Source organism: Herpailurus yagouaroundi, unplaced genomic scaffold, assembly GCF_014898765.1.
Source record: "Herpailurus yagouaroundi ecotype Mexico unplaced genomic scaffold, PumYag 195, whole genome shotgun sequence".
Lineage (NCBI taxonomy): Eukaryota > Metazoa > Chordata > Mammalia > Carnivora > Felidae > Herpailurus > Herpailurus yagouaroundi.
This window is the reverse complement of record NW_024412426.1, coordinates 10,318,635-10,333,041: the sequence shown is the minus strand read 5'-3', so window position 1 is coordinate 10,333,041 and position 14,407 is coordinate 10,318,635. Positions and strand designations below refer to the sequence as shown.

Genomic DNA, 14,407 nt, shown 5'->3' with positions numbered 1-14,407 from the left:
AGAAAGGAAACCAATCGGATTGGATAAGCAGCTGCCATGGCAACTGGAGGCTGTGGTTGTATTGTCATAGTAACCAATGTGTGCGGACTGGGTGACCCTCCCTTGGCGAATGGATTCCCGGGAAAGTGCCCAGGGTTCCCCCTTGGCTTCCCTTCCGTCTAAAGGCCTCCCCCAGGTTGGGAATCCGGGTGATCTACTGGGCGGTGAGATTCATTTCCTCTTCCCTTTCCCCTTCCCGCAACAATGAGGGGGGCCCCAAGGCATTCACCGTGGGCTTTTCCACCCGCCTGCGGGCTGGAACCACCTCCAGTTTCCTCTCAGTGCCGGGCGTGGAGAGGGCCGGGCCTGCGAGGAAGACGCCAGGCCTGAAGGCTAGCGAGCTGCGGACTGGAACGAGGAGGGCGAGGCGGCGGCGCAAAGCTTCGGGCGGGCGAGGGGTTTCCCCAGGACTGCCTCCGGCTCAGAGAGGCGGGATCCCGCCAGGACGGGGTCCCTAAGGGAGGAGAACGGCACACGACGACCCAGATTCCTCTCCTGCCGGGCAGGGACCTCCTTAGACTTTTCCTGGTGGGTCGACCCCTTACGGAAATCCCCCAAAGCTCACCCGATACACACCCTCGGCAACCGAGCCACCTCCTGCCGCGGGGAAGCCAGAGTAAAAGTAGGAACATCCTAGAAGACTAATAAGTGGTTTTCTAGCGTTTAGAGCCAGGGACGTGGTGAGACGCCCTCCCTCTCGGAGGCATCCCCCCAGTGGGGGTCCCACTTGATTGTCGAAGACTTTCCTGTGAGGTCCTCCCTCTGCAGACTTCTCTGATGGGTCCGCTCTGTTTTAGAACTTGTCACTGTATCTTTTGGGTCGGAGAGGGAAACTTTGGGTAAAAATATCGAGAACTTAGATACTGGCGCGGTGAAATAGTACAATGAAGAACCTAGATACTGGCGCGAAGTTCCGAGGAAAGGCATTGAGGAAGAGGATTTTCATTCTTAAATTTTTCTGAAAGTCTATTATGTGTATTTTATGTCAGGTTTGGGGTTAAAAACCTGAAATAAGGAAATGGGGTCAATAATAACATGGAGTGTGAGAAGCAACTGGAGAAATGGTAATTCTAATGGCTTGAAGGACTTATTTGACATTTTACAAATCATTTCGATTCGTATTGTGGAGTCTTCTACGCAGCTGTTTCAAAGTACTTTAGACAGTGCAACTGTATAAGGTCCCCGCGCGGGGGGGGGGGGGGGGGGGGGGGGGCTTACTAGCGAGTTTAAATCAGGATTTTAATGGGCTGTTTTAGTTTAGCTCGGTTTGAGTAACTGATTCCTGCTGTCTTCCATGCTAGGTGAGGAGGAACTTTCAAGATCCTTCCCTGAGACCACACCCTATTAAAAGACTAGACCAATGTTTTTTTGGAACATCATGTATGCGTTTAGAGAAAATGAAAGTACAGGCCACGCTGAAACAAATCGGAAGAATAGATTATCTTTAACGAAAGAGAAACTAACCTATGCCCCTACTGCCGTCAGCGCCTACTGTGCTGCCGTGTGAGGCATGGTGATTGCAGCTGTACAATGCCCCCTGTGATGCCTCACTGCACCAACGCGCCACCCACTCACGGAAAAGAGAGCCACCTAGTGAAATACTGTTCTCATCTCTGATGTAGGTACTTCCTTTCCGTCAACTCTAGAGCCCAAGGATGGAGATTATTACCACATATTACCTAAAATACCCTACATGTCTTTCCTGAAATGCACTGCTAATCATCACAGTTAACACCTTTTAAGTCTGTGGCTCATAATATCCAGTAAACAGTGTTCGAGCATATGTCATGACACTTCTGATAAGCAATCTAGGAGATTATTACTATCTTCTCATTTTGGAAATAAGAAAACTGGGATCAGTAAGATGAATCCTTTTGTTGTGTTTTCTACAAACATTTACTGAGCATCTATTACTTTTCAGGCTCTGTCCAGGTTACTGTGGATATCATGGTAAAAGAGGCATTGTCCCTATCTTGGAGAAACCCACCTTCTGGTAGAGATACCAGAGAATGGAGAAGTGATAAGAATGCAAGATGATGGGTGCAGTAATTAAGGTCAGAACAAAGTACCCCAGGTACACAGATGAGGATCAGAAATACAATCTTTGTATTTTATATCAGCTTTCCTAAGAATTTTGTAAGATTCTTCAATAGCTTTACAATGCCCCTACAAAGTAGGTAGAATTGTAGCGTTTACGTCTTGTAGGTTGTAAGACACCAATGCCCATCTTGAAAATAACTTTTGAAAATCAATAAAACTCAGAAAAATTATGGCCCAGATATTATACATTGCTGAATGTACATTTTCCAATCTCGTCTCTTTCTACTGCTCTCCATCAAAAGATATGTAGAATATAAGCTTCTGTAATAATAGCTTTTATTCATTTCATTCCCCTGCAGATATAGATTACATCTAAACCAAAAGAAATTAAAGAGAAACTCTTAATCCTACCTGATTTAAGTTTTTCGTTTGTACCGAAGTGATTTTTTCGGAAAGATCAAAAGCTAGCAGACCTGAGTGTGCCTTTCAACTCTTCCCTCTCAGTCTCTAACCTTCGGTTTCTTCCTTGACCAAAATGGAAATAGGCTTCCTGTGAACTTTAATGATGATATATGTGACTGAGTATAACTGACATATAACATGGGCACTTGATAAATGTTAATTTTCTTTTTGCTCTCATATTCCTTTATATCAAGCTAAAAGGAATAATTTAGAACTATTGCAGCATAAAGTCATTTTTTTAAATGGTAGCTTCTCTAGTCTTTGTGATACTCATAGGTCTGACCACACACCCAAATCTTTTCTCATTCAGTGCTAAAAGATAGATTTCTTTACCCATGATTCTGATCACAAAGAGAATACAGTATCAGGACATTGTGAGTCAGATTCTAGAGGGTTGAAACTTTTAAATAGCCTTTTGTTGCTAAAAATAGCTTGATATGACTGCATTTTGGCCCAAGTAAACAGTGTCCAGTTTTCAACCACACAGCAAGTACTTCCTGAGAAGCTACTCTTAACATTCCTGCCACATTTACCCAGAGCTTCAGTAACCTGATAATTAATACACAGCAAGCCTCCTCCCTTTTTTATAATAATAGACAATCTCACCTGATCCATGAAACCATAACAAGCACTAATTTATGTTCATCTTTAGCCTACATATTCTGCATGTTTCCAAATCATGTGCATAATTAGATACTTAATAAATGTGTTTCTATTTTGATGAGTAGAATGACTTAACTACAGCAGTCAAGTACACAATGTATGTAAAGCAGGTCCATGCTGTCTTCAGTACCACACCTCAGACCATGGAACCAAGTGATTCAATCAGAAGAGTGATTCATTCTCTTCAAATAGTGAGTCAGATACAAAATGACATTTCAACTCAGGTCTCCTATTGCTCAAGATTTCATAGACCAAAGGTTAGCAGCCTTTCTCAAACAGTTTGCCAAGTATTTATTTATTCATTCACTCCTTCCAGGGAGTCACGGAGCCTGAAAAACAATCAGGAAGACTTGCAGTCCAAGACCCCAGAGAAAAAACTTGTGGTTTTGGAGGCACTGAGGTACCAGAGAATGGTAGTCAGAGTGCATTCTCCTTCTCCATTCTCCTAATATTGACTTAGGAGAAACTTATTAATCTTCCAGAATTTCTCCCAATTCCCAATTAGAAAATACCTCTGGGAAAGAACCACACCTTAAAATCTTATCTGCTAATTTAATGGACACCAACCATCTGGAGAAGACAAAAAGAAATTCTCCTAGGGAAAATTGAAGAGTATTAAAAAAGAAAACTGAAGTTAGCCTCTTTAGTCTCTTATACTCTATATTGTCCAAAAGCTATAGTGTTCATGGATGTCTTTACTACTACAAGCACAGTACTTCAGAAGCCATCCTGGTATCCCTAGTTTGACATCAATGTGTTTCATGTCAAAATCTGTTATGTTACCTGGAAGCTGCCATTTTTTCCCTAAAACACTCAACTAAAAGAAAAAAAAAATCTCTTACTATTTTATGGTCTGTACCTCCTTAATTTCTGTAGGGCAGACTACTATTTTTGAGAACAGAGAATGTGATACAGATATTCTTTGCCATAAATCTGCTCTTCTTCAAAACCGTGGGAAACCACATGTGGCCACACATGTGCATGTACACATGCACACCTTCTTTTCCCTGTCTTTATTATTTTACCACCTCTATTTGCAATTAGAGTTAAGATATGATATAGATGGAAAGTAAAGAAACTCAGGATGTCATTTCAAGTCATGCTAAGGATACATGCCCAAGGATTGTTCTGCTTTGCTTAATTACTCTAGGGTCTTTGCCATCTCAGAAAAATTCTACATGTCAGAATCTAGATAGTTTGCCCCATATTAATAAAAATTCCTACTCTTATTGGATTGCTAGATGTAAGAGCACATTCCAGAACAAATTGAATAGTAAATTAATATATTTTTGTATTCTACATATTTGCCATATTAAGCCTTAAAATTTTTTTTTATCTTCTGGCTTAAGTTCTCCATTCGTTTTCCATTACCCTTACAATAAAGTCCTCCATCATTAGGATGACCTACGTGGTCTGGCCCTTGCCTGCCTCTTCTCTGACACTTCCTGGTGTCACCACTCTAGCCACACTGACCTTCTCTCAGGTCTCTCAGTGGGCAGCAGTCTTTTCTACTCAGAGACTTTACACAAGCTGTTCCCTTCTTTCTCTTGGACCACTCTTCTTCCTTCTCATGCTTTAAGCCTAAACCTGAACGTCTTTGGAAAAACCATCTCTACCCACCCAATCACAATGGATTAGCTACATCTCTTACATAGTCCCTCAGCACCTTTCCCTTCCTTCTTCATGGCATTTTTCAGGATCGTAATTCTTTTTGTTCAATGTCTGTTCCCTCCAGTTGACTCTGTAAGTTCTGTGAGGGCAGACACCATGACTGTTTTGCTCACTCCCCTAACAGGATACCTGATACAAAGGTGCTCAATAAATTGTTGTTAAATCAATTAATCTTGGGGGAAAAAATAGAAATTTAGACCATGACTTTCATATAAACGCTTAAAATTCCTGACCACCTAACTACAAAACATAGAAGCAATCCCTAAGCAATAAAAAAAAGAACTTCCCTTGGGCCTTCAACCCACCTGGGGCACTGAAATCTGCTATATTTAACAAAATGAAAGTTTTAATTAAATTAAATTTACTTAGGCAATGAATAAAGAACACATTTACAATTATCTTGCAGCTCATCAATTATCTTGATGTAACTCATCAATTATCTTGCAGCAAAGTCCCATACCTCAGTGTAGAGAAAGAAGTCTTCAATATCCAAATCATTTTTATTTAACTTTTATGCTCTCAGATTTGGGAATAGGGAAAGCAGTCAACCCTTTTATTGTGTGACAAAATAAAAACACTCCTAGGGGAGGCTGGCAAGACAAAAAAGAGGATATCAGCTAATTGGTAAATAGGATAGAAAAATTAGATTTAAAAATTCAGAAAGAAAAGTGATTCAGAGAATAGAATGGAAAACTCAGTGATCTTTGTATCTCTCACCAGACAGAGAGAGACAGAGCATGAGCAGGGAAGGGGCAGAGAGGGAGGGAGACACAGAATCTGAAGCAGGCTCCAGACTGGGAGCTATCAGCGCACAGCCCGTTGTGGGCCTTGAACTCACTGACCATGAGATCATGACCTGAGCTGAGGTCGGACGCTCAACTGACTGAGCCACCCAGGTGCCCCATTATTGTTTTGTTTTGTTTTGTTTTTTTCTTGTGTGTTGTGATAAGGCTAAATAAATTGAATAAGTTTGCTAAGGAAGGGGCCACATGCAGTTTCACTGTGATATATTGAAATTGTTTCTGGTGGCAGACTGGCCAAGTTCAGTTAGATATTGTCTGTACCATACCTAGCAGTACAAGGCGCTTCATAGGCACTCAACAAGCAGTGCTGCTGTTATTACGCATATGGGGTGAATCAGAGCTTCACTCACTCAACTTCACACTCTAATTAACGTAGGTTAAACTTATTTTTAAAAACAAACACGAAATGTAGATTTGCTTTTGTAGAGAGAGAGGTACTAGCAAAATCATATGACCAGCTGTATTATATGACCAAGTATAAATTGCCAAGAGGGAAAACAGCTTTCATCTCCTTACAGAGGATGTCTCAGTTCATTAGCAGTTTTTTGTTGGAATGAGATGAGATCCAAGGTCCCTCAAAGCTGAAGAGGGTAAGGAGGCTCCTAGGGAGCAAAACCAGCTGCTTTTGCTTTCCCTGCCCTCTTAGAAACTAACATCCCTGGAATGGCTCTGAGGCTCACTCTCTCAACCAATGGCTGTAAGCTTTCTGTTATACTGCTCCCACCAAGTGATCCAGTCCTTTGTCCAAAAGGACATGCATGGTTTTAGTTCTTTAACAATGTCCCTGTGGTGGAACCAAGCCTACAGTACATGCCAAATGTTGGAATGCCAATATTTCCAAAATGTAGGCAGCAGTGGCCTAGATGTTACAGGAGGTTATTAGCTGTAGAAAGAACTTGAAATTAATTTTCTATAAGTATTCGTGGGACAGACTGATTTTAGCATTAAAGCACAGTAGGAGTCTTAGGTTGAGTTATAAGTTTAAGGTCTATGAGGAACATTCAACCGATGATCAATTCTTAATCTTTTACTGTTATTTCAAGATAAATCTGAACTAGGGGCCCTTGAGTGGTTCAATTGGTTGAGCATCCGACTCTTGATTTTGGCTTAGGTCATAATCTCATGGTTCATGAGTTCGAGTCCCATGTCAGACCCTGCGCTGACAGCATGGGGCCTGCTTCTGATTCTCTCTCTACCCCTCCCCCACTCACATTTGGTCTCTCTCAAATAAATTTAAAAAAATATTAAAAAAAAGACAAATCTGGGGCGCCTGGGTGGCGCAGTCGGTTGAGCGTCCGACTTCAGCCAGGTCACGATCTCGCGGTCCGTGAGTTCGAGCCCCGCGTCGGGTTCTGGGCTGACAGCTCAGAGCCTGGAGCCTGTTTCCGATTCTGTGTCTCCCTCTCTCTGCCCCTCCCCCGTTCATGCTCTGTCTCTCTCTGTCCCAAAAATAAATAAACGTTGAAAAAAAAATTAAAAAAAAAAAAAAAAAGACAAATCTGAACTAAATTTACTTCTGAGAACCTTAATCTGAATATGTCCTGATACTAAGGAGAAAACTTGTGGAGTTGTGGATCCTCTAGAATTTTAGTATTTAGTTATTTATTCATTCATTTAATCTTCAAAAATATATAGAGAATTTTCCGTGTTGGGTCATGCGCTCATCACTGGGGTAGAGATGGCGAACAGTACAGTCTTGCTCTCAGATTTTAAAGTTTAGAGCACAACTAAGTAAAGGGGTAGTTATATTACAGAGTAATAATCTGTGGTAGAGGTCTTTGGAATCATTCCACCTTGAGATCAGGTGCAGGCATGAAATCAGATAACCCACTTACATGTCCCAGTCCACTACAAAGTCCTTGAGAATGAGATTTTGCAGAGTTAACTTTTCCAAATTCTATTACTTAGCAGGAAAAGGAATATATACAGTTCAACTGTCCAGAAAAGTGATGGAAAACTATAGCCAAAAGTATTTTAGACTACAATATACCTGAGAGATACAAAAGCACATATATGAAGTATGACTACAAAACAGAATTGCATAGAAAATAGTCAGAAATACAATAAAATATTAATAGTGTTATTTCTGTGAGGCAAACTATTTATGGGTGGCTTTTATTTCTCACATGTGCCAGTATCTCCCATCAACCAAAGAGTAATAAAGTAGATTAGATGGTTGTTGTTGCTATTATTGTCAGGAGTTTCATTTTTTGTCATTGTTTTTTAAAGAATGCCTGAGCTATCCACAACATTACAGGAGTTTAAAAGGAACATTAGAAATTGAAAAAAAGACAGATGAAAGATAAATGTAGTAGGTTCTCACATCCTGGTGATTGAAACAAAGATCTTATTATAAGCAATTCCTAAGGCATTTCCTAAGGCTTACCCCAATGCACTATCAGGTACTGATACTTTCATACAAACAAAAACTGATGGGGGTGGTCATGTTTGAAATGCATCATGACTGACCCTCTTTGGTAATTTTGAGTCCAGTGGGAACCATAACAGCCTGAGAAAGATGGAATTCCCTAGATGGGATTTACAAAAGAAACATTTTAAGTAAAAAATATCCAAAATTAAACCTTGGCTTAACCCTTCTGCCTTTTTACCTTTATATTACTCTTCTCTTCCATCAACTTTAGGTCACACCTCTGACCCCTCTAGTTATGTATAACCTGCATTTCCACATTTCTCTGGAATGTGACCAGTCAGGAACCTCAGCACTGTGCTTTTTTTTTTTTTTTCTTTTCTTTTCTATTTATGGGTGAGAAAGCAAAAGAGGCAAAAGAAGATCATCAAGTCTGGAGGAAGAGGAAGAATTGATGGATGAGCAAAGAAGTACACCCCCTGGTGGTAGTAATAGTTCTTAGATACCTACCTATTAGAATCTACTTTCCATGAGAGACATTAAGAAGAGATTAGATCCCCAATCTGATTAAAAACAAGAAAGGTGACCTCTAAAATATACTTCGAGGGGCACCTGGGTGGCACATTTGGTAAACATCCAACTCTTGATTTCAGCTCAGGTCATGATCTCATGGTTCGTGAAATTGAGCCTTATCTTGAGCTCCATGCTGACAGGGCAGAGTCTGCTTGAGATTCATTCATTCATTCTCTCTCTCTCTCTCTCTCTCTCTCTCTCTCTCTCTCTCTCTCTCTCAAAATAAATAAACTTAAAATATATATAGACTTCCAAACTCAATAATCTCTGTCTTCTGCATGAGACATCTCTGGTCTTGCTGCCTATAATCTGTGACAGTTAGAGATGATTCCATATAATGATACAGATGAAGGAGGCTGGTATACACCAAAAGAAATTGTGTATTGCCATTTTAAATTGATATTCTCTAAAACAAAAGGTATCATCTGAATTTAGCCTATCACTACAAAGTGGAAATGTCACCCTACAACAAACAAACAGGGACACCTGGATGGCTCAGTCGGTTAAGCATACTACCTTGGCCCAGGTCATGATCTCACGGTTAGTGGGTTTGAGCCCCATGTCGGGCTCAGTGCTGACAGCTCAGAGCCTGGAGGCTGCTTCGGATTCTGTGTCTCCCTTTCTCTCTGCCCCTACCCTGCTGGCTCACTGGCTCGCTTGCTCGCTCTCTCTCTCTCCCTCTCTCCCTCCCTCTTTCAAAAATAAATATTAATCAAATTTAATACTTTTTTGTAATTTTAAAACAAAAAATATAAAACATTACAATCCAGGCAGTTGCTAAACTGCTATCTACTCCACAGAAAGTCCTTTTTTACCTCTCAGGTAACTGAAATCATAAAGAACCAAATCTAAAAATCTCTTGTTTTTATTTTTTTCAAACTTTATGTTCCACTGGGCAATATGAATCCTATTTTCTTTACTGCAACTATTTTTACCTTGAATCTAGTGACATTTCAATTTAAAAAAAAAATTTACCACCTAATCCCATCTTTAATTCATTTTATCGCTATGGCTCTAGTGATACCTAATAAATAACTGTAAAAATTCCTTAAATTAAAATAGAATGACAAGACTTAGCCACTTATTGGATGTGAGGGAAGGAGAGGAAGAAATCAAGGAGACTCCCAGGTTTCTGCTTGGGAAACTAAATGAAAATAGAAAACATAAGAAATCAGTTGGAGAGATGTATGGCTATGAAGATAAAAATTTGTTTTAGACATATTGAACTGCAGTTGTCTGGGGTTGAGAAAGTCTTGTGGATCTGGAGCATCTGAGAGAAATCTGAGCCAAAGTTGTAGATTTTGAGTCATTAGCATGAAGATGGTAAGAAAAGATACTTGAGGGATTTCAGAAAGCTTGCCTATGAAATGAGAGAGCTAGGAGAGGCTTTGTCTTATAAAGAGGGGAGAGACTTCAGCAAGAAAGGATCCAGAACAGAAAATAATAGATAAGAGATGCTAAGTAGACAGGAGCATGGCTTCTGAGGAAACAGAAGATAGATTCAGCACACAAGGGCAGAAAGGGGAAATCTCTTTTCTAGTAAAATAATAACGAGATTGTAATTGTGGGGTTTTCCTCTCCATACTCTCACTCCTATTTCTTTTATCTCATGTCCTTATGGATTTTAAAACTTAAGGTTACAAGATCTCATAGTCTAAAGAATCCAGGACAAAGACTGATGATATAAGGCTAAAGCTTTCAGCGCTGGAATATATAAACAATTCCTCTAATTGCCTGCAGAAAATCAGAGATGAGAGCAAAACACAAGGAGACATTGTATTCTGCCTCCCACCTGAAACCAGAAGCCCCGAGGAGATTTATAGATATTCTAAATAGGTTTATGGCATTTGAGAATAGAACAAAAACCTCAATCCCCATTACTACACAAAGCCGAAGAAGGTAGCAAGACCACAGAGTTCCTCGCATCCACACAGGCACAGGAAAATAGTTAAAACAGTATTGTGAGCTCATGCTTTGAATTTCTACATCTTCAAGAACTGCAATCATAAAAACATTTTTTTTTAAATTAAAAGACATCTCTGGGTTCATTAGCAAGATTATTATCTCTGGACATCAGGATTGAATGAGCAACACAACTGGGTTAATGAGGATAGAGCTGTGGCCCTGATATTCCGGGTCTGAAAGCAGGTAGATGTAGGCTAGGAGTCTGAATCCTCAGAGTAATGGAGAGCAATGGCACCCCATACAGAATATGGCCCCTTTAGTCACACTCACTGTGAAACTGGGATTTGGGAAAAGCTATGACTTGTACCCTGAGCTGGAGTTTAAAAAACAAAATGAACAAATGAACGAACCAAACATTACTTGTGTCTGGTAGTGGAAGGAAGGAGAGAAATTTCAAGATTTGTGCCAGAATGCTTTCCAGTCCTCTTTGCCAATATCCCTGATGAGGAACAGGAGCCCTGAGACATGTACTTCTGGACTGGGGGCTGGGACAGGGTCTTAGGATCTACATGGGGGTTACATGGTGTAGGTAGAAAGATAAAGCTACCACTTAAGATGAGCTGCAAATTACAATTTGCACACAAGGCAAATTAACACTAAAAACATAGCCAACCCCTTAACTTAATTTTTGTTTTAATTCATCTGTTAGTTTCTAGTAAAGATACATTAAAAATTCCCAATGCACTTGTTGATCTACTTATTTTTTTCCTGCAATTTTGTTACTTTTTAAAAATTTCATAGTTATAGGGTTAACTGGATAGAACTTCTTGGTGATCTTTTTCATTTTTTAATATAATGTAATTTTTATCAGTATGTAATGTCTCTATTAATAACCTACTTGCTTTAAACTATTTTGTCTGATACTGATATTCTATTCCAACTTTCTTTTGGTTAGCATTTGCTTATTATAACTTTTCCTTTTCTTTATATTCAAACTTGCTGTTATTTTATTATTGGCAGATCTTTTATAAACAGCATACACCCCGGTTTTTGTTTTTTAATCTTGACTGTCTCCTTATTAATTGGGAAGTTCAATTAATGTAAGTATGATCTAGTTGAAATTCTCTGGGTCATTGCTGGCATGTACTTTTGATTTTCTGTTTATAGTGCTTTCTCCTGTTTTGTTTGTTTTTGGGTTTTTTTGTTTGTTTGTTTGTTTGGTTGGTTGGTTGGTTGGTTTGTTTGCCTTTCCTGCCTTTCTTAGATTGAAAACCTCTTTTTATTCCTTTTCTTTTACTTCCACTGATTTGGAAACTACAGATTATATTTTGTCTGTGCTACAAGCAGCTACTTTTAAATTTATAAATGAATACATAACCATTAATTTTCCTATTTATAATTTTTAATTTTTTTAATTATTTATTTATTTTGAGAGAGAGACAGAGACAGAGAGACCACAGGTGGAGGAGGGGCAGAGAGACAGAGAGACAGAATCCCAAGCAGGCTCCACACTTTCAGAGCAGAGCCTGATGTGGGGTTCGAACTTACAAACTGTGAGATCATGACCTGAGCTGAGATCAAGAGTCAGATGGATGCTTAATCAATTGGGTTACCCAGGCACCCCAATTTCTAATTTTTTAAATACAACGGTCCTACTGTTCCAGTAAGACTGTGTTTTAGCTATCAAACATATTGGGCAGTTTTTGGTATCTAAAATTTTAGTTCCATATTTATTACAACATAACATAAAACAGGTACTATACAATCAATGTATAATTAATCAGTCTAATTTCTCAGTTTTTGCATTTAACATATTTTTTAACACCACTTTCATTGTTAATTCACTTTTCTTTTTGCTGAAATACATGCTTTATTAATTCATTCCATAAAAATTTGTGGTTGATAAACCCAACTTTAAAAGAAAAATTCTCTATTTCATCACTTAAATTATAGCTTAGCTAGGTATAGAAATCTGTGTTGCCAGTTATTTCCCCCTTAATGCTTTGGAAATATTAAACATTGGCCTCTGGTATTTGTTGTTATTGATGAGAATTCTGGCATCTAATTGTCATCCTTTTATGAGTAATCTATGTTTTCTTGATGGTGGTTTTTGAAATTTTCTCTTTGTTGTCAGTGTTAGGCATCTTCGCTACAGCACATCTACGTATGAATTTATTTTCATTGTTCTGTACCTAATATACGCTTTCATTTCAAGAACTTCAGAAAATTCTCGGTATCAGATCTCCAAATATTACTTCCACCATGTCTTTTATTCTCAGACGCTGCTAATTAGTTGCATCCTTCATGTGTTCTAGGTATTGCTGTGTAACAAATCATCCCAAAACATAGTAGCATGAAACATGAACCATTTTATTATACTTACAGATTCTGTTTGATAGGATTTCAGGGATAGCTTGACTCAGCTTCATGATGTTTAGAGTGTCAGATGAAAATACTTGAACAGCTGGTAGTCACTTGAATGACTGGGTTCTTTTTCACTCCTGTGTCTAGGCTAGAGTGACAAAGGCTGGCCTCTATTGGAACTGGAGATTGGAGTACTTACACATGACTTCTCTATGTGGCTTTGGTTTCCTCACATCATACTAGCCATCTTTCATCAGTATGAAAAGTGAAAATATGTATATGTTTGTAAACACATAGAATATCATGGAAGGATATTTCAGAAATTAGTAATAAGAGAGGTGCCTGAGTGGCTCAGTCGGTTGTGTGTCTAACTTCAGCGGATCCTGCAGTCTGTGAGTTCAAGCCCCACGTTAGGTCCTGTGCTGACAGCACAGAGCCTGGAGCCTGCTTCGGGTTCTGTGTCTCCATCTCTCTCTCTTCCTCCCCCACTCACACTTTGTCTCTGTTTAAGATAAAAATAAACGTTAAGAAAATATTTTTAATTAAAAAAATAAATTAGTGGGGCGCCTGGGTGGCTTAGTTGGTTGAGCGTCTGACTTCGGCTCAGGTCATGATCTCACGGTCTGTGATTTCAAGTCCCGCGTCAGGCTCTGTGCTGACCGCTCAGAGCCTGGAGCCTGCTTTGGATTCTGTGTCTCCTTCTCTCTCTCTCTGCCCCTCCCCTGCTCATGCTCTGTCTCTCTCTGTCTCAAAAATAAATAAAAACATTACAAAAATTTTTTATAAAAAAAATAAAAGCGGGGCGCCTGGGTGGCGCAGTCGGTTAAGCGTCCGACTTCAGCCAGGTCACGATCTCGCGGTCCGTGAGTTCAAGTCCCGCGTCGGGCTCTGGGCTGATGGCTCAGAGCCTGGAGCCTGTTTCCGATTCTGTCTCTCCCTCTCTCTCTGCCCCTTCCTCGTTCATGCTCTGTCTCTCTCTGTCCCAAAAATAAATAAACGTTGAAAAAAAAATTTTTTTAATAAATAAATAAATAAAAAAATAAAAGAAAGAAATTAGTAATAATTGCCTTGGGGAAGAAAATGGAATCACAAAGGGAAAGAAAAAGGACAGAAATACACTTTAATGATATATTCTTTTGTGCCCTTTGCATGTTATGTGAGTGCATTATCTAATAAAAAATAAAAATTAAAAACAAAAAAATCCCCAGCCGTGCAGATAGCCATTTATTTATTCTTTAAACGTAAATAGACACTGCCCTACACTTGTTACATATGAAACACTGCACCAGCAATTCGAGGACTACTGAAAAGAAATATACCACACAGTCAAGCATGGCTCCTTCAAATAGAACATCGTACTACAGATTGAGTCCCCTTCATGTAAAGACACGAAGTGACTCTCAAGTGGTACAATCTACAGATCATTAAAGATCCATCTTACCCAAAACATTTCCTCTTGTTAACCTGCTTCAGTTCTGAAAACCCCAATCTTGAACTTTCTTTGTTAGGGTAAAGGCAT

At 39.4% G+C, this 14,407-nt stretch overlaps 1 long non-coding RNA gene across 1 annotated transcript; it reads left to right on the top strand.

The window, feature by feature from the left end:
• The first annotated feature begins 326 nt into the window (after positions 1-326).
• Positions 327-2,489, top strand: LOC121011830 (uncharacterized). Its single transcript, XR_005781786.1, has 2 exons — positions 327-1,103; positions 1,341-2,489. It is a non-coding gene; the product is annotated as an uncharacterized LOC121011830 (long non-coding RNA).
• Positions 2,490-14,407: the final 11,918 nt, after the last annotated feature.